A 27,082-nucleotide genomic window follows, 5' to 3' on the forward strand; every position below is an offset into this window, starting at 1 on the left:
TGATATACACACACTCGAGGAGAGTCAGAGCTGCGTCAGTCACAGTCAGTCAGAGCTGCGTGTCGTCAGAGCGAGCTGCAAAAAGTTTGTACCTGAGTTTTCAGAGGTGGTGTTTGTGGTTGCCATCTGCCACGCCGGTGTTTGCCAACCCGGACAGTGGGAATACCACCTCAACCGGCAACTTAGCCCCGCGACTGGACAGCAACAACGTCCGAGGCCCGCCCAACGTGGTGAATTCACTGAGGCCGCGCGCTGCGTCATTAGAGCCGCGCGTCACGAGTGCCGCTTCCCCGAGGCCTCGTGCAGCCACCGCGGATCCATCAGCGCGGAAACACCGAGGCCGCGCGGCACCAGCGCAGTGCAGATCCATCCCGGTGACAAACAACGCAGGCTGTTAACATCGGCGATTGACAAGCTGCTCATAAGCCGACCATGGGGCCTAAGAAGGTTCTGACAGCGGAGGAAGGTGACGATATTAAAAAATCTCTGGACTTTCTATCAGAGGAGATTTCTGTTGTGAAGCAGCAACAGAAATCAATCATGGATCTGGTGGAGGAGGTGAAGGCATTACGGCTCCAGAATGCCGAGAAAGACCGGCATCTGGTGCAGCTGGAAAATAGAGTGGCTGAATTGGAGCAGTACACCAGAATTAACGACGTCATCATCACAGGTCTTCACATCAAACCACGGTCCTACGCACGGGCGGTAACAGATGAGAGCGGAGGGGAGCCCAGTGAACAGGAGGTCAGCTCTGTGGAAAAACAGGTTGCTGATTTCCTCCTATCTAAAGGTATAGAAATGGATTTAAATAACATTGAAGCATGCCACCCTCTGCCCCGGAGAAATGACGGTGATAAACGAACCGTCATCATGAGATTCATCAACAGAAAACACAAAACAGCACTGTTAAAACAAGGAAGAAAACTGAAAGGGACAAACGTATTCATCAATGAACATCTCACCAAACGGAATGCCGACATCGCCAGGAAAGCACGCTTCTTGAAGAAACAGGGAAAAATCCAGCACACATGGACTTCAAACTGTAAAATATTCATCAAACTGAACGGATCACCAGAACAAGCAAAAGTCATGGCAATAAGGAACATCGAGGAGCTGGACAAATATGAACAATAGTGTTTCTTAAAGCGAGGATCTGGACAAATATGACCAATAAGGTATGAGGACACAAACACATCACAACACCATGACACAGACCAGAGGAACCTATTCATCTACTACCTATTCATCTACATCTGGAGACAAGAAGGATATAACTCAAAGGATTGCTGATCATGGAAAAGTAGAACTGAGAACATTTAAATACACAGACCACAATGTACTGGACTTGGAGCACGATATAGACCCGGACAATAATTTCTTCTCAAATATCAATGACAGTTGTTGCTATTATACAGATGAACAGTTTAATCGGATCATTAGAACGGATAACAAATTATCAATAATCCATTTCAACAGCAGAAGTCTATATGCAAACTTTAACAACATTAAAGAATATTTAAGTCAGTTTAAAAAAATATTTAACATAATTGCTATATCAGAAACATGGATCAATGAAGATAAAGGAATGGATTTTGAACTGGATGGATATGAATTTAATTGTGTAAACAGAAAAAATAAGAGTGGAGGAGGAGTGGCTGTGTATGTGGATAAGAACATGGATTATAAAATAGTAGACAATATGACAACTGTGATTGATAACTTATTAGAATGTCTAACTATTGAAATATGTGAAGAAAAAAGCTAAAATGTATTAGTCAGCTGTATATATAGAGCACCAGGATCTAGTATTGAAACATTCACTGACTGTATGGGAAAAATGTTCTCAAAAACTAATCAAAAAACTGTGTTCATTTGTGGTGACTTAAATATTGATCTGCTCAATCCAAATAAGCATAAAATAACAGATGAATTTATCAGTATAATGTACAGTATGAGTTTATATCCAAAAATCACCAGGCCAAGCAGAATTACATCCCATAGTGCTACCTTAATTGATAATATATTCAGCAATGATATTGAGAATAACACTGTGAGTGGATTATTAATCAATGACATTAGTGATCATCTACCAGTTTTCATCGTTTATAATAGAAACCATCGGCGGAATCAGCCAGAGGAGAAAATAAAATACAGGCGAGTGCGGACAGAGGAAAACATGAACACACTAAAGAAGGATTTACAGGAGCAAAACTGGGAAAAGGTATACAGTGAAAGTGATGTTGATAGTGCATATGAAACTTTTTTTACAAATATTTACATCATTATATGATAAAAATTGTCCAATTAAACAAGACTACAGAAAACAAAAAATCCAAGCTCGACCATGGATGACGAAAGGGTTACGAAATGCATGTAATAAGAAAAATACACTGTATAGAGAATTCATAAAACTAAAGACTAAAGAGGCAGAAAATAGATATAAGAAATACAAAAATAGATTAACTAATATTATACGGGTATGTAGGAAGGAATATTATAGTAACATATTATATAATAACAAAAACAATATTAAAGGAATATGGGATATATTAAATAGCATTATCAAAAATGGTAATAAAAAACAGTTACCCTCAGTATTTCATTGATAATAATGTCAAGAAGGAAAATAAGGATGAGGTAGTCAACGGTTTTAATAATTTTTTTGTAAATATTGGACCAAGCTTGGCAGAAAAAATTCCCGATTCCCAATCTGAGGATTGGGATAATAATCTTATAGAAAGAAATCCCTGTTCAATGTTCCTCACAGCAGTGGATGGAAATGAAATTATAGACATTGTGAATAATTGTAAATATAAAACATCTACCGATTTAAATGAAATTGATATGGTGGTGGTAAAACAGGTCATTGAATGGATTGTAGAACCATTAACATACATCTGTAACTTATCATTTCAAACCGGTAAATTTCCCAATCAAATGAAAATAGCTAAGGTTGTGCAGCTGTATAAGACTGGGGATAGACACCACTTCACAAATTATAGACCTGTTTCTTTGCTTCCACAATTTTCCAAATTATTAGAAAAGTTATTCAATAATAGATTAGACAAATTCATAAATAAACATAAATTACTTACTGATAGTCAATATGGATTCAGAGCACATAGTTCAACATCACTTGCATTAATAGAATCAGTTGAGATTACAAACGCCATAGACCAAAAATTACATTCAGTTGGAATATTTATAGACCTTAAAAAGGCTTTTGATACAATTAATCATGACATATTAATCAATAAACTTGAACAGTATGGGATTAGGGGGTTGGTGTTGCACTGGGTGAGAAGCTACTTAAGTAACAGAAAACAGTTTGTGAAGTTGGGGGAATATACATCATCATGCTTGGACAATGCTTGTGGCGTCCCACAGGGGTCAGTATTGGGTCCAAAACTGTTTCTAATTTATATAAATGATATTGTCAATGTTTCCAAAATATTAAAATTAGTATTATTTGCAGATGACACAAGCATTTTTTGTTCAGGGGGGATTTGCAGGAGTTACTGAGGAGGATCAGTATAGAAATGGGAAAATTGAAAATATGGTTTGACAGAAACAAATTATCATTAAACTTAAGTAAAACAAAATACATGTTATTTGGCTATTGTAATACAGACATACAGGTTCAGTTACAAGTTGAGGGGGTAGATATTGAAAGGGTACATGAAAATAAGTTTCTGGGGGTGATAATAGATGATAAGATAAACTGGAAGACTCATATAAAACATATACAAAGTAAACTGTCAAGAAGCATTTCAGTTCTAAACAAAGCGAAACATATTCTGGACCACAACTCACTCCGCATTCTTTACTGCTCACTGGTTTTACCATATTTACAGTACTGTGCAGAGGTATGGGGTAATACTTATAAAGGTACAACACAATCACTATCAGTAATGCAGAAAAGAGCTATAAGAATTATTCATAATACTGGCTATAGAGATCATACAAATCCACTATTTTTACAATCCAAATTCTTAAAATTCACAGACTTGGTTCATTTTCAAACAGTACAAATTGTGTATAAAGCAATAAACAATTTACTTCCAGCAAATATTAAAAATCTGTTTTTTAACAGATCAGGGGATTACAGTCTGAGGGGGAAATTTAATTTAAAGCATCAGTGGGCACGAACAACATTAAAAGGTTTCTGTATTTCTGTCTGTGGGGTGAGGATGTGGAACAGATTGGGAGTGGGGCTCAAGCAATGTCCAAGCATGAACCAGTTCAAACAGCGGTACAAAAATATGTTTTTTTCTGGGTATAGGGAGGAGGAAGGGTAATGAGGGTTAGGGTGTTTTTGTTTTTTGCTTCGGCTTGTAAATATATAGTATTTTGTATGTAAGTAGGTATGTGTAGGTGTATATTTATGTTTGTGTATATATATGTGTATATATGTATATGTGTGTATATGTGTATGTATGTTGATGTGTGTATGTATATATATATATGTGTATGTATATGTGTATATATATATATATATATTGATATCGGTTTAGGTGTGTAGGAATCTATGTGTATATGTGGCAAAGGGTATTACTGGTTGTGGGGAAGAAGGGGTAGGGATAAATAAGCTGATGCTTCACCCTACCCCTTTTCGGACATGTTGGGTACACAGTAGGAACTTTTTTGTTGTTGTCTTTACTGATCTATCTTGTAATTGTTGTTGTATCAAATGTTCGAAATAAACAGTTTTCATTCATTCATTTTCATTCATTCATTCATTCATTCATTCATTTTCATTCATTCATTATGACTAGAAACTCTCCTACTGTAAGAAGTGGCTCATTTTATATTTTTGTCACAAATGTCATTGAGGTCCATCTAGACTGGAAGGCCTGTCCACTTAGTCAGGTGTGTGATTATGCATGGATGAATGGTCAGGGGCATAGTGAGCCCCCTATCCTGCCCGTGTACCTGGCAAAACAGCACAGAAATGGATCGTTCCGATGAAACCCAATAAATACATTATTTCAGTATACAGCACCTCATTGTCAGTTGTCTATTTAAAAAAAATTCCAAGCTCAATTTTTCCTACTGCACATATTCCAGTTAAACAGTATTCAAGTTAGTTAGAATGTCAACATTAGTTACATATAAAGTTATTTTAAAAATTAGATCAACAGTATGAGCATAAAAGCAGAACATACGCAGTGCATAGACCCTCATGATGTGTTGGGGTCTTCATTTTATGCACTTATGCAGCACAATCCTTTGTGCCGTAGTGTCACCAGCAAGGCATTGTCTCAGTCCACTCAGCCATAAATGGGCTTCAGCCTACAGTGGTCCATCAAATACCCCATCACATTATGGCCAATACAGTGTAGCAGAATGATCCAGAGCAAGTTAAATACTTTGCAAACTAGAGAGCTGTAGAAAGACAATGCGATGGGCAAAATGGAGCCAAATTAATTAATGGACTCTGTTTTGTTCATTAGTCTGTTTATTTCAACAGCTGGTCTGCTCACTGACCAAACAATTACACCTGCAAAGCATTGTTGAAAACAGCTTGCTGAAATCAGTATCTTGTGTGTTGGTTCCACACTGAAGCTGCCACTGTACATGTATTCACATTCTGTCACTAGTGACACATAAGTCTATAAGTTATAGCTGCTCTCAGTATTAATTACATCCTGACAAGAAGCTGAGAGAGACCATGCCCTTAAGTTTATTTCTCATGAGCTCTGTCTTTGGATGAACCAGAATGATGATGTAGTGTTCCGAGGATGTCTGTCTTCAGTTTAGGCACTTTTCCACTTCACAAAAGTAGCACTACTCGGCACTACTCGGCTCGACTCTACTCGGTTTTTTCGCTTTTCCATTAGGGTAGTTTTTAGTACCGGGTAGGTTTTTTTAGTACCTGCTTGAGAGCGGTTCCAAGCGAGCCGAGCCGATACTAAAATGTGAAGTCAACAGGCTGCCGGCCACTGATTGGTCAGAGAACGTCGTCACTGGATGAGTCATGAGTGCGCCGTCCGAGAGGAAAGTCAAAACCCGCCATTTTTAAATAGTCACAGCGGCGTTACAGCGACCGTCGTTTTCTTTTGTTTCATGGCGAGTTTTTTTTTTTTACTTGCACAAAACCACACTGTGGTCTGTGGATGAGCTGCGGACGTTTATGTTTGGTGGCGGAGGAGAGAATACAGAGTGGATGAAGCGATCCAAAATGAGGCCGCACTCGGCTCACCGGACATTACAGCAACTCAGAGAACAGCTGAAAAAGCTTAAAAGTGATTAAAGGACCACAATGACCGGAGTAGGTTGGACCGTAAAAGGGCTGGAAACGGTACGACCGCAGGAACACTGTTTACGGACAACACCGGCAAGCAACGGGAGGCAGGATGACCGGGACTCGGCTTTGTTGGAAGCGACGGATGGTAAGTGTTTTGTGACTGTAGTCTGCTTGAAAGCACCGTTTAACGTTCCTTTTCCCATTGGTGGGAAGCACACTTTAACAACCGAAGATTGTGAGTCTAAACTTGTGTTAAAGTAACATCGTTGTCTCATGTACGCGGACACAGTGAGCTAGCTGATTGCTAACTAGCGAGCTAACTAACTCCGTGCTCCGCTTTAAAGTATTAACTTCTGACAGAAAAACACCTCAAGTCAGCAAGACAACAAACGTGTACATTTGACTCATTTAGTGCCATTACGGTGATGTGTTTTTTTTTTTTTTTTTTTGACATGTCGCCATTTTGTGTTTTTGTTGAAGAATCCAGTTCCATAAGCGAGAAGGGTTCGAACACCAGCTTCAACATCTGTATCAACGTCCAGCACCACACAGGAACGTGTCATCACAGGTAAGAATAACGTGTCTCACATCACCTTAACTTTCCCAAATACGATATATATATATATATACAGGGTGACCCCCCCTTCACCAAAAAAAAAAATATCCAGAACCCATAAATATTGTCATAAATCCCACAAAGGTCCAGCAAAATTTGCTGGACCTTTCCAAAGTTCCCAAAGTTTCAGTTATCTTGATCGCTTTGCATAAAAGTCATGTTCTTTCAAAATGATGCTCCAAATGATCTGATTTGTTGGAGGATAAGTTTGAAAGAACATAATTTTTATGCAAAGTGACCAAGATAACTGCAGCTCTGGGGAATGATCATACAGAGATTGAAGGGTGTTTTTTTATTTTTTTTTTAACTTTCTTTCCCATTTCCACCTTCATTATTGTCCAGGCAAGAGATAAAGGGAGCCTGTTCCAGCAGGAGAATCTGACCATCTTGAGTGACGTTGAGGCTGAAGCTGAACTGGTTTCAGTGTGATCGACACATCCGGCTGATCCTTGAGGAAGCAACGGTGGTGGAAGCTGCATTTAATCAGGCATATCTTGGCATGCTGGGTGACCTTGTGCACGCGATGCATGACCGCATGTGACCTGCGCCCCCAACCCAGACTACAGACACATGAAACTTTTGTATAGTTTGTGTTGCTTTTTTATGTGTGTGTATTTGCTCTTTTTGTTGCAGTAAACAATTGGACTCATGTGACTGTATCATAATTTGTCATTTCATTCTGAGTCAACAGTAAAAAACATTTTGGTTCATTTCTAAGAATTTTTAATTTGGGTTTTAGCCTCTCCTTAAGACACTGCACACTACATACACCTGGCTGAATCTTTACACAGATGCTAGAATAATCATGTCTAAACTGAGATTTTACCAAATGGTATTTAACATAAACAAAAAGGTCAAGGAATTTTGAACAACCAGTTTTACTGTCTGTTACATTCACATTTATGACCCCATTAAATGTAAAACCTATTTTACTACTGGATTATGCTTAAACAGCTTCTCAAACTGTTAGCCTTTAAATCAGTAAACCTTGGTAACTTTTACAAATCAAACTGATGTTACACAAAAGTGGAGACATTTTAGCAAAAAGTACAGTAATTTATTCAAACTTCACAGTGAAACATAACTGGTGTATAACATGATGATGACAAAGGTGTCCCATTCTGTGGCATGAACCTCTGCAGCGGTGACTCTGAGAAAACCATCTGAAACACACACATACAGCATACATATTTTAATTAGTGCTGTCAGGTTATTAAAAAATAATGTGATTACAAGGTTTGTGATTAGTTAATCTAAATGAATCATTTAATTGCAGGTATATTAAAAAAACTCAGATCTGTGTGTGTTTGGGACATTTAATAATCAGGTAAAAAATGATCAGGGTTGTTTTTGTTACATATCAAGGAGGTATTAAACAAGCTGTAAATTGGTCTTAAATTGGGAGAACTGTCTAAGTGTAATTTGGATGGGTTAAATGCAGGCAAATTTCATTGTATTTATGTGTACAATGACAATAAAAGGATATATTATAAAGAATGTCTATAAAACAGAATTGTGGGAGTTTGGAGGCTGATTCTTTCTGCACAATATGACTCCTTTAATAATTATCTTATTAGATTTCATATTTTAAATTTGTCCATTGAACATTAAAATCTGGATGAAAAACAAACGTTTTTAATGTGTTTTAAGCCTGTTCGAGTTCAGTGATGATGTTAATTAACGGTCATTAAAACCGAATCAACATTTTGTGCGTGAACGTCAGTAAATGCACAAACTCCCACATTTGAGATTTAACAATAAGTTATCAAAGCAAGTTACTTTGGTAAAAAAAAAGTATTGACATTAACACATTTATTGCTCAGAAACGCGTCTTTATTCACAGACCAAGTCACTGATGTCAAAACAAAATGGAGCAAAGTGTGACTGAAGGCCTGATAGGTATTGTAATTAATCTAAATTAACGCTTTATTTTGACAGCCACAATTTTAATAGTTAATAGCGACAGCCTGCAGTTATTAATTATTTAAGAGCTACTTAGGAAGCTAACGATTAGCTTACCGTCATGCTTTGCCTTTTCATCTCTAACAGCTTGTATCTTCTCGTCTTCATCTTCATATGAATTCCCAAAGTCATCTGTACGTCTCAAGCGTGTTTTTCTCGCCGCCAGCAACTTTCTCTTAAAAACTCACACAGCAGTAAACACACGGAGTTCGCCATTGTTTATGTTTGTGTCGCGTATAAAAAGATGTCACTGCAGTTTTCTCTGCTGACCCTGCCCACGTTGAAGAGGTACCATTTGCAGTGGAAAAGCTCGCGCTTGGAACCAGACCGAGTAGAGCCGAGTAGAGTAGAGCTGAGTAGTGCTGGAGCTTTGTAGTGGAAAAGTGGCTTTTGTGTCTTTTCAGCCTTTGCCTTGACTGCACTTTCAGTGAGTGTTTTGTTTGAACTTTTACTGTGTAGTATTGCTATGGATAGTTCAAATGTAAGGTCTGGTGACAGAAAAAGTTGCCATCTGTTTCTGCTGAGTTTGTAATTACCTCTGCCAAAGAGTTAGGTTCACCCACGTCTTTGTTGGTTTGTTAGCGGCATGACACTGAAATGAACAAACCTATTTTCATAAAATTTTTCTGCCATCCTTATCATGGTGGAGAGGTTTGTGTGCCCCTATGAACCTGAGAACTGTGTTGTCTGGAGCCTTCATGCTCCTGGTAGGGTCTCCCATGGCAAATTGGTCTCAGGCGAGGGGCCAGACCAAGAATGGTTCACAGTGACTCCATGAAAAAATGAGGAAGAGGAAACGTGATCTGGCCCAGAAGCCTGGGGTCCCTGTCTGAAGCTAGTCCTGGACAAAGGGCCCATCAGTGAGTGCCTGGTGGCCGGGCTTGCCACAGAGCCCAGTTGAGCACAGCCTGCAAAGGAAATGCAGAATTTCCATTTCCACCCTGTGGGATCACCACCCATAGGGGGAACTACTTGGGTTGGGAGCTCTGTCCCATCAGTGGCAGTGAAAGTCGGGGGCCTCAACGGACCAAACCCAGGTGGCAGAGGGTAGCTCTGGGGGTGTGGAAAGTCGCCTCTCTGTGGGGAAGGAGTTGGAGGTTGTGCGGGAGGTGGAGCACTACCAGATAGCTCTGGTGGGCCTTGCCTCCATGCACAGCTTCGGCTCCAGAACCACTCTCCTTGATAGGGGTGAACCTTACTCTTCTTTGGAGTTGCCCAGGGTATGAGATCACGGGCAAGTGTGAGGATACTCACGAGTCCCCTGCTGAGTGCCGCTATGTTGGAATTTACCCCGGTAGATGAGAGAGTCACCTCTGCGCCTTCGGGTAGTGGGGGAGGAGGGGAACTCTGACTGTTGTTTGTGTGTATGCAGCAGTTCAAAGTATTCTGCCTTCAGGGAGTAACTGAATGGAGTCCTGTATATGGGGCTCCAGTGGGGGACTCCATTGTTATGCTGGGGGACTTCAGTGCACACATGGACAATGACAGAGATCTGGAGACCTGGAGATGCATGATTGGGAGGAACAATGGCCTCCCTGATCTAAACTCAAGCGGTCATTTGTTGTTGGAATACTGTGGTAGTCATGGGCTGTCCATAACGAACACCACGTTTGAACATAAGGATGCAGAAGTGTACATGGAACCACCGCACCCCAGGCCAAAGGTCGATGATCGAATTTGTGATTGTATCATTTGATCTGAGGCCACATGTTCTGGACATTCAGGTGAAGAGAGGAACAGAGCTGTCAACTAATCACCATCTGGTGGTGAGTTGGATCAGAGGGTGGGGGAGGACTTTGGACAGACCTGGTAAGCCCAAACAGATAGTACGCGTGAACTGGAAATTTCTGGGGGTGCCCACTGTCCGGCAGATCTTCAACTCACACCTCCGATGGAGCTTTCCTGGCATACCTGAAGAGGTTGGGGGCATTGAACCAGAATAGGCAGTGTTCAAAGTTTTCATTACTGACGCCACAGTGGGGAGCTGCTGCCTAAAGATCTTAGGTGCCTCAAGGTGCGGCAGCTCTTGAACATCCCTGATCACCGGTGTGGTAACATATCCAAGATAACATATCCCAGAAGTCCTTCTGGGAGGCAAAACAGTGGGTGTGGGAGGAGTTCAGAGTAACCATGGAGAAGGACCTGATCTGCGATCGTATGGTCAGATGAAAATCAAACTTGTTTGATATTCTGGTCGGCTGTCGTGAGGGTATCCCGCTGCTGAAGCGGTACAAGCGTCCAACCTCTCGCACTGTGCCTGTGCAAACACAGCAGACCTGTCTTGTAATGTTTTTTTTTGTTTGTTTTTAAACTTTGATGTCTCCCATCAAGAGTTTATGTAAATTAAGTTTGAAAAAAAAGTCTGTTTATGTTTTGTTTCTGGAAACACGAGTCTGACATGTGGTTTTTGAATGTACAATGTGTGTGAGAACATAAATCGTGCACTCTGAACTTTTACACCGTGCGGTTCTGTGGTACAGTTTGAGCTGGAACTGAGTACAGTGATTGAAAATGTCAGCCCAGCTTCAGGGCGAATACTGCCATGAACACTACTGGCCAGTAGATGACAGTAGAGACCTTGAAAATTTGCCGAAACAAAATTCCAGATAATCTGTGTCAGCTACTCTACTACGTTTAAGATGCGTGGAATTTAATAAATGCAAACACAATAACAGCATCTATAAACCCAGATAATATATTCACGAGAGGTTTAGGCACTAGAGTTTAATGCTGTTGTCTGTGGAGCCTGATCAGAGTGTGTCAAATGTATTTCTCATGTCGTGAACGTACTGAGATTACCCTATCATACCCATAATGCACCTGGACACAGCATGTCCACACTAAAACCTTAAAAATTAGCGCATTACTTTAAAACTAAAACATATATCTGATATTTTCACTTTATAAAACTTCAGACGTGATGTTAATTTAAATAACTTGTCCAAAATTAGTTTGGTTAAAATTTGAACCATAAGTTAAAAATGTATGCCTGTCGATGACTTGGGTGATATTGCCCCCATATCAGTATGGGGTTAAAAGAAATGAGGGTTTTTTGTGACCAGTTCTCCTTTCCCTGCAGAGGATAGAGCAGTTTCTTCTAAAAGAAGCTCTCCCCTGTTTACAGAGGAGAGAACTACACATCTGCTACAAAACATTTAACAGGTAGGTGCTCAACTGATTTTAAATTTTATGTGTTTGTAGCTGTTCAGCTTTGTTTATCAAGTTAATGGTCTAAAAATTATTGGACAAAATTTTATCGGAAGATAATTAGTCCGGTAATGGTTTTCAAAGTTATCTGAAAAGATAATCTGATAATGAAAACATTATCTTCGATAATTATCGGTTATCGGATTATCGGAACTGTGCCCACCACTGAAATTGGGCTACTGCTGGGTGAAGACGATGAAGAAGAGGAGAACATTTCCACAAACAGCGGGAGAAGAGGAAAACTAGAAGGGTACAAATGAGAGTGGGGACTTTGAATGTTGGTAGTATGACTGGTAAAGGGAGATGGCTGGCTGATATGATGGAGAGGAGAAAGGTAGACATATTGTGTGTGCAAGAGACCAAGTTGAAGGGACGTAAGAGCAAGAGCATTGGCGGTGGGTTCAAGTTGTACCATGGTGAGGACAGGAAGAGAAATGGTGTTGGTGTCATTTTAAAGGAAGAGTATGTTAAAAGTGTGTTGGAGGTTAAGCGAGTGTCTGACAGGGTGATGAGTGTGAAGTTGGAAATTGAAGGGGTGATGATGAATATCATCAGTGCATATGCCCCACAGGTAGGTTGTGAGATGAAGGAGAAAGAAGATTTCTGGAGTGTGTTAGATAAGGTGGTGGAGAGTGTGCCCAAGCATGAAAGAGTGGTGATAGGAGCGGACTTCAATGGGCATGTTGGTGAAGGGAACAGAGGTGATTAGGAAGTAATGGGTAGATATGGTATCAAGGATAGGAATGGGGAAGGACAGATGGTAGTTGATTTTGCAAAAAGGATGGAAATGGCTGTGGTGAATACCTACTTGAAGAAAAGGAAGGAGCACAGGGTAACATATAAGAGTGGAGGAAGGTGCACACAGGTGGACTACATTCTTTATAGGAGATGCAAGCTAAAAGAAATCAGAGACTGTAAGGTGGTGTCAGGAGAGAGTGTCTAATTAGACAGCATAGGATGGTTGTTTGTAGGATGACTTTAGAGGTAAAGAAGAAGAGAGTGAAAGCTCAACAAAGGATCAGATGGTGGAAGCTGAAGGAGGAAGACTGTTGTGTGAAATTTAGCAAGCAGGTGAAAGAAGCACCGGATGGAGGGGAAGCAGTTTTGGACAACTGGAAAAGTACTGCAGATGTGGTGAGGAAGACAGCTAGGACAGTACTGGGTGTGACATCTGGACAGTGGAAGGAAGACAAGTAGACTTGGTGGTGGAACGAAGAGGTCCAGGAAAGCATAAGCAGAAAGAGGCTGGTGAAAAAGTGTTGGGATAGTCGGAGAGATGAAGAAAGTAAACAGGAGTTCAAGGAGATGCGGCATAAGGTGAAAAGAGAAGTGGCAAAAGCAAAGGAAAAGGCATATTGCGAGCTGTACAAGAAGTTGAATAGTAAGGAAGGAGAAAAGGACTTGTGCTGATTGGCCAGACAAAGGGACAGAGCTGGAAAGGCTGTGCAGCAGGTTAGGGTGGTAAAAGATGGTAATGTGCTGACAAGTGAGGAGTGTGTGTTAAGAAGGTGGAGGGAATATTTCAAAGAGCTGATGAATGAAGAAAATGGGAGAGAGAAAAGGCTGGATGATGTGATGAGAGTAAGCCAGGAAGTACAAGAGATTAGTAAGGAAGAAGTGAGGGCTGCTATGAAGAGGATGATAGAGTGGAATGGCAGTTGGTCCAGATGACATTTCAGTGGAGGCATGGAAATGTCTAGGAGAGATGGCAGTGGAGTTTCTAACCAGATTGTTTAATAAAATCTTGGAAAGCGAAAGGATGCCTGAGGAGTGGAGACAAAGTGTGCTGGTTCCTATTTTCAAGAACAAGGGTGATCTGCAGAGCTGCAGTAACTACAGAGGCATAAAGTTGATCAGCCACAGCATGAAGTTATGGGAAAGAGTAGTAGAAGCTAGGCTTAGAAAACAGGTGAAGATCTGTGAGCAGCAATATGGCTTCATGCCGAAAAAGAGCACTACAGATGCAGTGTTTGCTCTGAGAATACTGTTGGAGAAGTACAGAGAAGGCCAGAAAGAGTTACATGGTGTGTTTGTGGACTTAGAAAAAGCTTATGATAGGGTGCCAAGAGAAGAGCTGTGGTATTGTATGAGGAAGTCTGGAGTGGCAGAGAAGTATGTTCGGGCAGTGCAGGACATGTACAAGAATAGTGTGACAGCGGTGAGATGTGCAGTAGGAATGACACACTCATTTAAGGTGGAGGTGGGATTACACCAAGGATCATCTCTGACTCCTTTCTTGTTCACAATGGTGATGGACAGGTTGATGGATGCGATCAGACACGAGTCCCCATGGAGTTTGATCTTTGCAGATGACATTGTGATCTGTAGTGAGAGTGGAGAGCAAGTTGAGTCTAGTCTGGAGAGGTGGAGAAATGCTCTGGAGAGCAGGGGAATGAAAGTCAGTAGAAGCAAGACTGTGTACATGTGTGTGAATGGGAGGGAGCCCAGTGGAATAGTTACAAGGAGTAGAAGTGGTAAAGGTAGATGAGTTTAAATATTTGGGGTCAACTGTTCAAAGCAATGGAGAGTGTGGTAGAGAGGTGAAGAAGAGAGTGCAGGCAGGGTGGAGTGGGTGGAGAAAGATGGCGGGGGTGATTTGTGACCGAAGAATATCAGCAAGAGTGAAGGGGAAAGTTTAGAAGACAATAGTGAGACCAGCTATGTTGTACGGTTTAGAGACTGTGGCACTAACAAAAAGATAGGTGGCAGAGCTGAAGATGTTGAGATTCTCTTTGGGAGTTATGAGAATGGACAAGATTAGGAATGAACATATCAGAGGGACAGCTCAGGTGGGACGGTTTGGACACAAAGTCAGAGAGGCGAGATTGAGATGGTTTGGACATGTGCAGAGGAGGGACTCAGGGTATATAGGGAAAAGGATGCTGAGGATGGAGCCACCAGGCAGGAGGAGAAGAGGGAGGCCAAAGAGGAGGTTTATGGATGTGCTGAAGGAGGACATGCAGGTGGTTGGTGTGACAGAGGAAGATACAGAAGACAGGGTGAGATGGAAACGATGATCTGCTGTGGCGACCCCTAATGGGAACAGCCGAAAGACAAAGAAGACCACCTCCAGCAGACAGTCAAGGGCAGTCAATGATATAACCTTTATTTCCTTCAATTCTTGGTGATGTCGTAAGGATTTTTGTAAAAGAGAAAATGGGAAAACATAGGAGGTCTGTTAGAAAAGTATCCGACCCTTTTTTTTTTTTTTTTTTTGCAAACACCTGATGTATTTGAATCAAGCGTGCTTGCATGAGCCAACCTTGAACCTTCCAGGGCTGTGAAAACTCTGCCCTGGGGAAAGTCTCTAACATTGTCCAAGCCAGTACTTCCCTCAAGTACGATGGCAGTGGAGATGGGCTGGAGGTGCACTGCGTTTAGACCAGTGGTGTCCAAAGTATTCCAGAAAGGGCTGAGAAGGTGCAGGTTTTCTTTGCAGCCACCGACTCCAGCAGGTGATTTCACTGATTAACATCACTTTGAGCAGGTGGGATGAGCTCATCAGTGAAATCACTTGCTGGAGTCAGTGGCTGCAAAGAAAACCTGCACCCTCTCGGCCCTATCTGGATTACTTTGGACACCACTGGTTTAGATCCTGCTGCTGAGCATTTTCATTGACAACAGTCAACACCCCAAATGTCACTGAGGCGAGTACTTCTTTCTCTGTTTCTTGCAAAAGAACAACACACGACTACCTTTTGAATCTGGTCTTGTTTTGGGGAAAAATCCCCTGCTGCAACTCTAAATTCATTCACATTGTATTTTAATTCTGTAAAATGGAGGTTTTTTCAAAGTGTGAGATAGGAGAATTCACATCCTTAATTTAATTACATTGTGTATTAATTTAACTAATTTACTAGGGATTCTGATCATTTATGAGTGAGATCAGAATCAGAATCCACCTGATTCTGATCAACTGAAAATAATTATATTTTAAATATAGTAAATATGAATTGTCAATAAATTGAGATCAATAGGTTTCTTTCTTCTTTCAGTATGTTACTTACAAAGCGAGTCTTGCACACTTTACTGGAGTTATCACCAAGTACAATTGGAATGCCTTTGAGGACAACGGAGCCAGGTGCTGTCACATCTGGCAACTAAAAATATAGTGAGAACAGATGTAAACTTTGTAGCATTTGAGGGGTGGGGGGAATGTGTGTTGATATACTGTTGTGTATTTCTTCTAATAGTGCAGGCTTATATTAGAGTTTCAGGTTTTATCAGTATAATTGGTAATATCTAAATACCTCATTTTACACATCCCAGTTTCCCTACATTTTCTTTAACTTAATACAAACTCAACGTTTCATTTAAATTCCAATGAAATGCCCCCGGTGGATGCATTTCATTGAGCATAAAAAGCACCATATTGTTGTACTTTCTTGTTACTAACAATGACAGACTGAGAGACGTGTAAAAACCTGTTGGATGACTAGTCCACAACACTGGGTATAGGTGCTGTGAAAGGATTTAAAAAGCATGATTAAGTTGTGGAAGTGATTAAGTTAGTGTATTTATGGGTACATATCATTGGTACGGTCACCAAAAGAGTACTCTGTCTTGCTTGCTGTCCACAGCAGAGAGGTAGGCAGTGTGAATGGTACATGATGCAAGCCTAAGATCTATTGCCACCACCCATTATGATGGAGTGTAAATTACTCAAAATTGAAAAAAAAAAAAAACACAATGGAATCCTTACCACCCAGGTGATGTGCTGCATCAGGTCTGTCAGTTTTTGTCCTGTACTTCCTTTTTTGGACTTGAAAAGATCAATCAAGTGAGTGGTGTGTTGGTTTAGTGCTTCATAGAAGTCTCCTTCAAGATTCTTACTGGCGATGTGATTAAACTCTGCAAAAACCTGAAAAATGGAGAGGGGAAGGCGGGAGAGGGATAGCAACATTAAGCTGACCATCATTCTATTAATTCTGTAGCAAATTGAAGAGCTTAACATATGAAACTATGGTGAATAATACATTATTAATGTTTTTACACAAATAACATTAGTACACACACTGCTGTTAAAACATTTTACTAATTTGTATATAGTGCAAGAGCTATTTTTTTCATGAGGATGAAGTGTTTTAACACTCCACCGAATGTATTAAGATTTCTGGCCTCACAGCTTTGACATGTTCTGACTAACATTGATCTGCTGGAAACTTTATGGGGGGAGGCAGGCCAAAACAAACAAGTAGCTTACCTGTCTCTCAGTGAAAAGTGCTGGCCATCGTTCATCCATGCTCTGTACATCAGGCTTCTGTGTCACTGTGTCCCTTCTGCGCAGTGGGAATGTTTGGTCCATTTGCGAGCACTGTACACGGAAAAAAGCATGCGTGAGGGGAGATGACACATCCAGTAGTCAGGTACTGGACCAAACAAATCAATGCTGAAGAGACAGAAAAAAAGTCTGCACACTTGTGCTCCGTCTTCGTGCATTATCTTTGTCTACATGCATGCAGACTTTTTCTTTCTTTCCCACACTCGCCCCTCTCACCAATTTTCTCTCCCACCTCCTTGTTCCACATCCCAGCTTCACTTGTTCTCCTTTTTTTCCAAGCGCTCATTGAAAAGCATTTCCAACGTCTCTGAAGTGTCCACGTTTCTAGCGTCTTACTTCTGTTTGTACACCTGCCCCTTAGTATGAATTTGTAAAAACGTAGTGCAAGCTAGCTTGCAAATGTCTGAAAGGATATGCCACAAGCCTCTCCCGCCTCCCAAAAAAGTTACGAGCCCTGTCTCTCAACATAATGACTTGAATTCAAATACTAAATTTCACCAAAACAGAGTAGTCAACCATAAACTGTAGTCTAAATTTGTTTCCAAAAGTGTTGAAGTTACTGTTACGGTGAAATAGTGGTGATATTTGAATTTGATTTAATTGATACTCAACAGACAACAGTGGTGGGCACAGCTAACCCAAAAGTTTCCCAAAACTTTAACCCAAAACTTTCAGTATGGTCTCCGGTACACGCACGTGAGAGAGAAGAAGGTGATCACAAACCTGTAAGGAAGCGTCATTTACCTTGAAAGCATATAGTGGTGCAGCCATGAGATGGACATCTTGAAAAGGAAAGCAGGTTTGACTTATGGTTTTGATTTAGAAATCAAATTAATCCGGATAGAATAATTACATTAATGTCAACTCTGTCATTTGTACAAAGTGAAAATATAACTAATCTGAAGTTTTGAACATTAACACACACAGATGCCCAAAGGGATTGTGGGGTAAACTGAGCTGTTTAAGTTGTGATTCGACAACCATGTGATATAACCAGGCGTCAGTAGATGACAATGTTCTATGCATTTTGACCTATCTACTGGATGGCAGTGGGAATGGTGACTGGTTATATCACATGGTTGTCGACCTGAGTCACAACTTAGCAACAGACTTTTCGGTGTTGCAAATGCCTTTTTTTAATCTATCCGACAGTGGTCCATTTGCAGTCTGAGGACCATCTAACCACAATTTACATATTCCAATGGTGGCAAAACAGGGTCTGAAATGATTTGAGCATATACGAGGGAACCTCAAGATGGATCTGGCACCTCAAAGCCTGCCGGTATGACCTGCGTGTGCATGTATAATAATGGCCACCACCCGGAGCACAAAGGAACTGTTGAAATGTACGTGGCATGCTTCATCATGATAATAATTATGAATTATTATCATTGTACATTGAATATGAACAGCAGCTATCAAACCAAAATCTTAGTGTGTACTGTTCGTACGCCACCGCAAATCTGAACAGGCTGTTATATCCCACAATAGCCCCTTACAGCTACAGATATTTGTCCATTCCTTCCCATGGGTGATGTAAATAATGTGAACTATTGTCTCTATCAGACTGCATATAACACGGGCAGCTGCGCCTCTCCGTGGGTGCGCAGTAACACATCAATGCATGAGTCAGGCTCGGAGCTGAACGGATTTCACTGCTGTAATAAAAGATCACCTTCTAACTCTGTAGGGGATATACAGTAGTGTCAGAATATAGTAGTGCTATGTGACTAAAAAGATTAATCCAGGTTTTGAGTATATTTCTTATTGTTACATGGGAAACAAGGTACCGGTACATTCAGTAGATTCTCACAAATCCAACAAGACCAAGCATTTCATGATATGCACACTCTTAAGGCTATGAATTGAGCTATTAGTAAAAAAAAAAAAGTAGAAAAGGGGGTGTTTACAATAATAGTAGTGTGGCATTCAGTCAGTGAGTTCGTCAATTTTGTGGAACAAACAGGTGTGAATCAGGTGTCCCCTACATAAGGATGAAGCCAGCACCTGTTGAACCTCTTTGAAAGCCTGAGGAAAATGGGACGTTCAAGACATTGTTCAGAAGAACAGCTTAGTTTGATTAAAAAGTTGATTGGAGAGGGGAAAACTTATACGCATGTGCAAAAAATTATAGGCTGTTCATCTACAATGATCTCCAATGCTTTAAAATGGACAAAAAAACAGAGATGCGTGGAAGAAAATGGAAAACAACCATCAAAATGGATAGAAGAATAACCAGAATGGCAAAGGCTCACCCATTGATCAGCTCCAGGATGATCAAAGACAGTCTGGAGTTACCTGTAAGTGCTGTGACAGTTAGAAGATGCCTGTGTGAAGCTAATTCATTTGCAAAAATCCCCCGCAAAGTCCCTCTGTTAAATAAAAGACATGTGCAGAAGAGGTTACAATTTGCCAAAGAACACATCAACTAGCCTAAAGAGAAATGGAGGAATATTTTGTGGACAGATGAGAGTAAAATTGTTCTTTTGGGTCTAAGGGCCGCAGACAGTTTGTGAGACGACCCCCAAACTCTGACTTGAAGCCACAGTTCACAGTGAAGACAGTGAAGCATGGTGGTGCAAGCATCATGATATGGGCATGTTTTCTCCTACTGTGGTGTTGGGCATATATATAGCATACCAGGTATCATGGATCAGTTTGGATATGTCAGTATACTTGAAGAGGTCATGTTGCCTTATGCTGAAGAGGACATGCCCTTGAAATGGGTGTTTCAACAAGACAATGACCCCAAGCACATTAGTAAACCAGCAAAATCTTGGTTCCAAACCAGCAAAATTAATGCCTCGCAGATGTGAAGAAATCATGAAAAACTGTGGTTATACAACTAATACTAGTTTAATGATTCACAGGATTGCTAAAAAAGCAGTTTGAACATAATAGTTTTGAGTTTGTAGAGTCAACAGCAGATGCTACTATTATTGTGAACACCCCCTTTTCTACTTTTTTTTTTTTACTAATAACCCAATTTCATAGCCTTAAGAGTGTGCATATCATGAATGCTTGGTCTTGTTGGATTTGTGAGAATCTACTGAATCTACTGGTACCTTGTTTCCCATGTAACAATAAGAAATATACTCAACACCTGGATTTATCTTTTTAGTCACACAGCACTACTATTATTATGAACACTACTGTAACATGGAACTTGTGGCAGGCCGTTACACCATTAATAAAAATGAATCTCATCTCCAACAGCGGTCCAGGAGTGATTCACAGCACAGGGTGGACATGAAGCCAGGACAGCAGCCTGCGGTTAAAATCCTCTCACCCAACAGAAAAAAAAATTCCATGTGATAATCAACCATCGCAGTGTCAAGAGTTGGGTTGTGCTCCTGAAGTGGGCAAACATGAAAAATCCGTTCTGAGGGACCTGCATGGCCCAACTGCCAGAAAACTTTGAGTGAAGCTGTCCAGTGGCAGGTGCGCGCATGTGCTTAGTGGCCCATGCAATGTTTATGCATACACACACACACACACGGCTGAGTGATAATTGAAACCCCACGCATGTGCGTGGAGCATGAGGAACATAGCGCTGTTGTCCCGTGTTTGCCATCCAGACATCTGGAGATCAGGCAGTCTGCAGTGCCTTTTATGGCCATCTAACAGCAGTCTGTGTTGTCTACATACGCTCTGTATGTGACCTGACAGGTGTGGACGAGGCAGTCTGTCTGTGCTCCAACACCGCTGACCATGCCTCTTTTCCTCCCTACTGTGTCAGATTATGGCAGTATTTGCCATGTCATTCTTCCTATGTGTGACGGGGGCTTTATGTTGCATTTAACAAGTGATTTGATATGGCTAAATTAGAAACATAATAATTGATTGAAAGGATTTGACATAACTATATTAAATACTATGAGATAATCCAGTTGTTTTTCAACTTAATATGAGACATTGTTCATGTTCAGTATGCGATCCAGAGTGGACAGAAATTTGACAAATCTTTTCTGTATCACCAACATCATCTTCTCTTCCCACACACTGTAGCACCAGAACAAAATATAATAACAAGCAGACACAAGACTGTCAGGGTTTGTGCTGAAGAGGCTTGCCTTTGAAATTTGGATTTATTTTCTTCAGCACCTACACAGTCTGAAAGGTTTGACCAGCTGATGTAACAGGTGGGACTAATAATCGTAACTGTATTTAAATGTAGCATAAGCTCTATCTATTAATTGGGAGCAAGCGCTGTCGGCAGCTGCTAATGAAGTAACTGTATAAAATAACTAATAAAGTAACTTTCCAAAGTAACTGTGGCAACACTGTTTATGACCTGCATATAACATAAAATATAACAAATATAAATATGCATCATATTTAACTTAAGTGGCCTGAAGCTGTGGCTCTTGCAGTCAATTACAAACCATTGAAAATCATAAAATACTTTAATTTATTCCACTTCACAAAGGCCAATTGATATGTGAGAAGTACCCATCCTATGGAGCTAATGCCCCTTGACTTCAGGCACAAAGAGGTTGTTTGCCCATACCACTCTTTTAAAATACGAATCCCTGGTTTCTGGTTTGTAACAAAGTCCCGCCCAAGCACTGATTGATTTGTTAGATGTCACAACTTAGTTTGTCAGTGCTGAAGCCTGCTGTTGTCAGGATGTGGCACAAACCAGGTGGACACAAATGCAAACTCACAGCAGGTGCAGTTTGAATTAGATTTAATCATTGTACCAGGCAGGGTTTCAGTTCACAGGTGGTCCAGCAATGAAACAAAGGTACAGACTGACGTGAGACGGAGGCTTGATCGGAAAACAGGCTGAGGTCAAAATACACGGTGTGGTGGCAGTCAGAGTCAGAGACAAAAAACGTGGTCGAGCGAGGGACTGTGAGACTGTGAGGGCTTAAATAACGTGATGTAATTAGTGCAACAAGACACAGGTGTCATTGAAGGTTCTGGGGAGGGGGCGTGACCAGGTAAGACAAAGGTAAGTGCGAGGAGTGAAAAGCAGGAAAATACAGAGTGGAGTGATTGAAAGAAACAAAGACACATGAGCAAGTTCAAGAGTGGGAGTGAATGAAAATACAAAACAGACAGAGACAAAGTGTGATACAAAGACACAATGGTTGGTGCAGTGATATGGAGTGAGAACATACTTGGGCGGGCGTGAAGGAAACAGAACAATGAACAAAGCTAAAACAGAATCATATATTAACTAGACCTGACAGAACTAAGTAGAAGCAGAAAACAAAAAAGAAATCAATGATCTTAAACAAAACTAGAACCGGACTGACACAAATCAAAGTATAAGAATAAATGCAACAACTGATGAGCAAAAAATAAACAAACTAAAACCAGTGACCAAACAACACAGAATAAATCATAAACAGAAAATGTAATGCGAGGTCTATTAGATAATAAACCGACCCTTTTATTATTTTTTTTAACTATATGGATTTGAATGACGTGCGATTACACCAATCATGCTTGAACCCTCGTGCGCATGCGTGAGTTTTTTCACGCGTGTCGATCACGTCATTTCCCTGTGGGCAGGCCTTGAGTGAGATGTGGTCCCGCCCTCTCGGCTGAATTCCTTTTTTCACACGCTGCTTGAAATGGCGCGCATTGCTTTATCAACATTTTTTCTGGACCTGTGAGGAATATCCGAGTGGACACTATTCGAGAAATTCAGCTGGTTTTCGGTGAAAAGTTTAACGGCTGATGAGAGATTATGGGGTGTTTCTGTCGGTGCAAGGACTTCCCACGGACCGGGACGTCGCGCAGCGCTTCCAGGCGCCGTCGTCGGCCTGTTTCGACCTGAAAACATCCTAATTTAAGGCTTAATTCACCCAGGACGTCATGAGAGAACAGAGAAGATTCAGAAGAGGCTGGCATGAGGACTTTATGCGGACATTCCACTGTTTAAGGACATTTTTTAATGAAAGACGTGTGCGCAAATTCGCCGAGTCATTTCCGTGACGACTCGGCAAATCTGTGTGCGCCGCGACAGGAAAAACACCTCCGTGTTGAAAACCATTTGTAAAATTCAGGTGGCTTTTGATGGCTTTCAACAAGTGAGTAACTGAGAAATTGTTTAACAGCTTGGGCATGTTCCAACTTGCCCGTTAAGGTTTCCAACGGAGGTGTTTTTCCTATCGCGACCCCCCGCGGCCGGGTCCGGCCCGACATGCGACTCTGCCCGCACGTTCTTTCATTACAAAATGTCCGTTAACAATGGAATGTCCGAATAAACTCCTCATGCCGACTTCTTCTGAAAGTTCTCTGTTCTCTGATGACTTCCTGGATCAACAGAGCCTGAAATATGGAAGTTTTCAACTTTAAATGGTGAGACGCTGCTGCCTCGAAGCGCAGATCGCCGTCATGCGCCGCGGGCCGTCCTTACGGCGACACTACCAGACCAAAATCTCTCATCAGCCGTAAAATTTTTACCGAAAACCAGCTGAATTTATCGAATGGTGTCCACTCAGTTGTGCCTTACAGTTTTGAAAAAAATTTGATCAAACAAAGCAGCAGTCTCTGAGCCATTCCTAAACAATGAAAAAATCGATGAGAGGGTGGGCGACTCCTCACTCAAAGACTGCCCACAGGCGAATGACGTAACCGACAGGTGTGAAAAAACTCTCGCATGTCCACGAGGGTTCAAGCATGTCTGATGTAATCACATGTGATTCAAATCCATATGGTTTTTTAAAAAAATAATAAGGTCGGATACTTTTCTAATAGACCTCGTACATAAAGAAACACAACTGGATGAAGATTAATTTAATTTAATTTAATTAGCTTATAATAGAATAGAATAGATAGAATAGAATTTATTTCAGCAACAACACAGCAGCATAAAGACAACATATCAAACAAATCAAAAAAACAAGACCAAATTAAACACCGTGTGCCTGAAAAGGGGGTGGGAAGAAGCAAAGCTTATAAATGACCCACCCCTCATACCCCATCCCAAAAGTCCAAGTCCAACATATAATTACACTTATGCTCACACTCCTATATATACAAATAAGCAAATTAAATACATACATCCACAAATTTCTACATCTTTTTTTTTAATTTTTTTATGATTTTCTTATATCCAGAAATTATTAATTTCTTATAATGTTTCTTAAAACAGACAAAAGAACTACATAATCTAATTTCCACAGGACATTTGTTCCAAATCTTCACCCCTTTAACTGAAACACAAAAACCCTTGACATTAGTACGTACGGGAGGCTTCTTAAAAACCATGCATCCTCGTAAACTGTATTCAGATTTCCTGATCTTGAACAGGCTCTGGACATAAAGTGGCAAGGCCTGGTTATTAGCTTTGTACAAAGTTTGTATGGTGATATAATCCACTAAATCTCTAAATTTCAGTAAATTTAAAGTCATAAACAGAGAATGCGTTGGCTCAAGATAAGGTTTATTACTGATTCTGGTGGCATTTTTGTAAAAGAAATACATGATTGGTATTTGATTTGTAAGTATTACCCCAGAGTTCGATACAATATGTCATATATGGTACAATTAAAGAATAATGTAATCTAAGTAGCCCATCCTGGGACAATATGTCCTTGACCCTGTACATGATAGCGATAGATTTTGACATTTTAAATTTTATATAATTTATATGAGGTTTCCAGCTGAGTTTATTGTCAATTATAACACCTAGAAATTTGTTCTCAGTTACTATCTGTATTTCCATATTGTTAATGGTTACACTTTTACATTTAGGCACAAATTTATTTCCAAAAATCATACATTTGGTTTTCCCAAGATGAAGTGACAATTTATTAGCATCAAACCAAGCCTTAAATGTATCCAGTTCGTTACCACCGTGTCAAGAAGCTGTTCAAGATTATCACCACTGCAAAATACAGTTGTGTCATCTGCAAAAAGAACACACCTCAGTACCCGTGACACATAACATATATCATTTATATATAAAATAAATAACAAAGGACCTAAGACCGAACCCTGGGGCACCCCACACGTAATTCCCGAAGTTCGGAATCAATGTATGTATTGAACATACTGATACCGACCATGTAAATAACTATTTATCCAGTCATATGCTAATCCTCTGATTCCATATTTCTGTAATTTAGTTAGCAATATTTCATGATTTACAGTGTCAAACGCTTTCTGTAAATCAAAAAAAAATACCTACTGTAATTGCTTGTTATCGACTGCAGTCGCTATATTTTCCACGAAATCCATCAATGCATGTGAAGTAGTCCTAGATTTTCTAAATCCATATTGTTCTTCACAGAGTATCTCATACTTTAGTAAGTAATTATCCAGTCTTTTTACAAAATTTTTTTCTAGTATTTTAGAAAATTGGGGTAAAAGTGAAATAGGTCTATAATTTGAAAAAGTGTGTTTGTCACCAGTTTTAAACAAAGGTATTACTTTGGCTATCTTCATCTGTGAAGGGAATTTACCAAAACTTAATGATATATACAAATATAAGTGAAAGGTTTACTATACAATCAATGATTTTTTTCAACAAAGCCATATCCAAATTATTGAATTATTGATTTCTTACTTTTAGAATTCTGCACCAGATCAATTATTTCTTTTTCATTTGTTCCACCAACAAACATTGACACAGATTTATTAAATGTATCTTATTTTCAAAAGATTTAACGCTCAATGAATCAATATTACTGGCAAGATTTTTACCTACATTGACAAAATATTCATTAAAATGGTCAGCAATAGTCTCATTATCTTCTATCACAGTATTATTGGAAAGAAAAAAGAAGGATAATCTCTACCATTTTTGTTCTTTTTTATTACTTCATTTAAAATATTCCATGTATTTTTATATTATCTTATTTTTAACAAGTAAGTCACTATAATATCTTTTCTTACTAAATCGCATAATATGAATTAATTTATTCTTTATATTTTATATTTATTTCAGCTTTTGATCTCGATTTTATAAATTGTTTATACAGTAAGTTCTTCTTTTTACATGCCCTCTGAAGACCCTTGTTATCCATGGTTTATTGCTGTATCGGTTAGTATATATCTTGTTAACAAGAGGACAGTGTTTATCGTATAACTTAGAAATGATAGAAATAAAAACCATCATAAGATTCATCAACATCATCAACATAAACATCATTCCAATTCTGGCATAATAAATCCACCCTTAAATTATCACAGTTATTGGTGTGACATTTCTACTCAATCTATTACAATCCTTTGAAACACTCGATCATGTGATGCAAAAACAGTAAATACTGGCAGGTGATCACTAATATCATTTACCAGCAATCCCGCACTGAGATTACCAGATATGACATTAGTTTAAAATATTGTCAATAAGGGTGGTGAATTCACAGTTATTCTACTTGGATGAAGATGGTCGGAAGTACTCCCAAACAATATAAAGAATTTATAAATGAAGTGGTTTGTGGATGATTGTGAGGATTTAGAAAATCGATATTAAATCACCACAGATAAATAAATGTGAATTCTTATTTATTTTGTTGTACATTCCCATAATTACTTGTTTAAAAGTATCAATATTTGCTCCGGGAGCTCTGTATAAACAACTAACAACCGTATTTTTTGAATTTATGGGATGTAATTTTAACCGTAACACATTCCATGATATTATCAACTGTGAATGACATATTGTGAACTAATTTACAGTTGTAATCAGACCTTACATATAATGCCACACCCCCGCCTCTTCTCTTCTGTCGATTACCCTGAAACAATTGATAAACTTCCAACTGTACAAGATCTTGATTGACATCAGTTAACCATGTTTCTG

At 39.9% G+C, this 27,082-nt stretch overlaps 1 protein-coding gene and 1 long non-coding RNA gene across 12 annotated transcripts in view; one reads left to right on the top strand and one right to left on the bottom strand.

Annotated features, from left to right (window-relative positions):
- Positions 1 to 27,082, top strand: part of arvcfb (ARVCF delta catenin family member b) — an 865,966-nt gene that overhangs the window by 234,061 nt on the left and 604,823 nt on the right. The window lies entirely within an intron of this gene.
- Positions 16,796 to 17,358, bottom strand: LOC117511134. The gene is made up of 2 exons (XR_004560895.1): positions 17,236 to 17,358; positions 16,796 to 16,893 (listed from the first exon to the last, which is right to left on the bottom strand). It is a non-coding gene; the product is annotated as an uncharacterized LOC117511134 (long non-coding RNA).

Source organism: Thalassophryne amazonica, chromosome 5 (genome assembly GCF_902500255.1).
Source record: "Thalassophryne amazonica chromosome 5, fThaAma1.1, whole genome shotgun sequence".
In the NCBI taxonomy this organism is placed as follows: Eukaryota; Metazoa; Chordata; class Actinopteri; order Batrachoidiformes; family Batrachoididae; genus Thalassophryne; species Thalassophryne amazonica.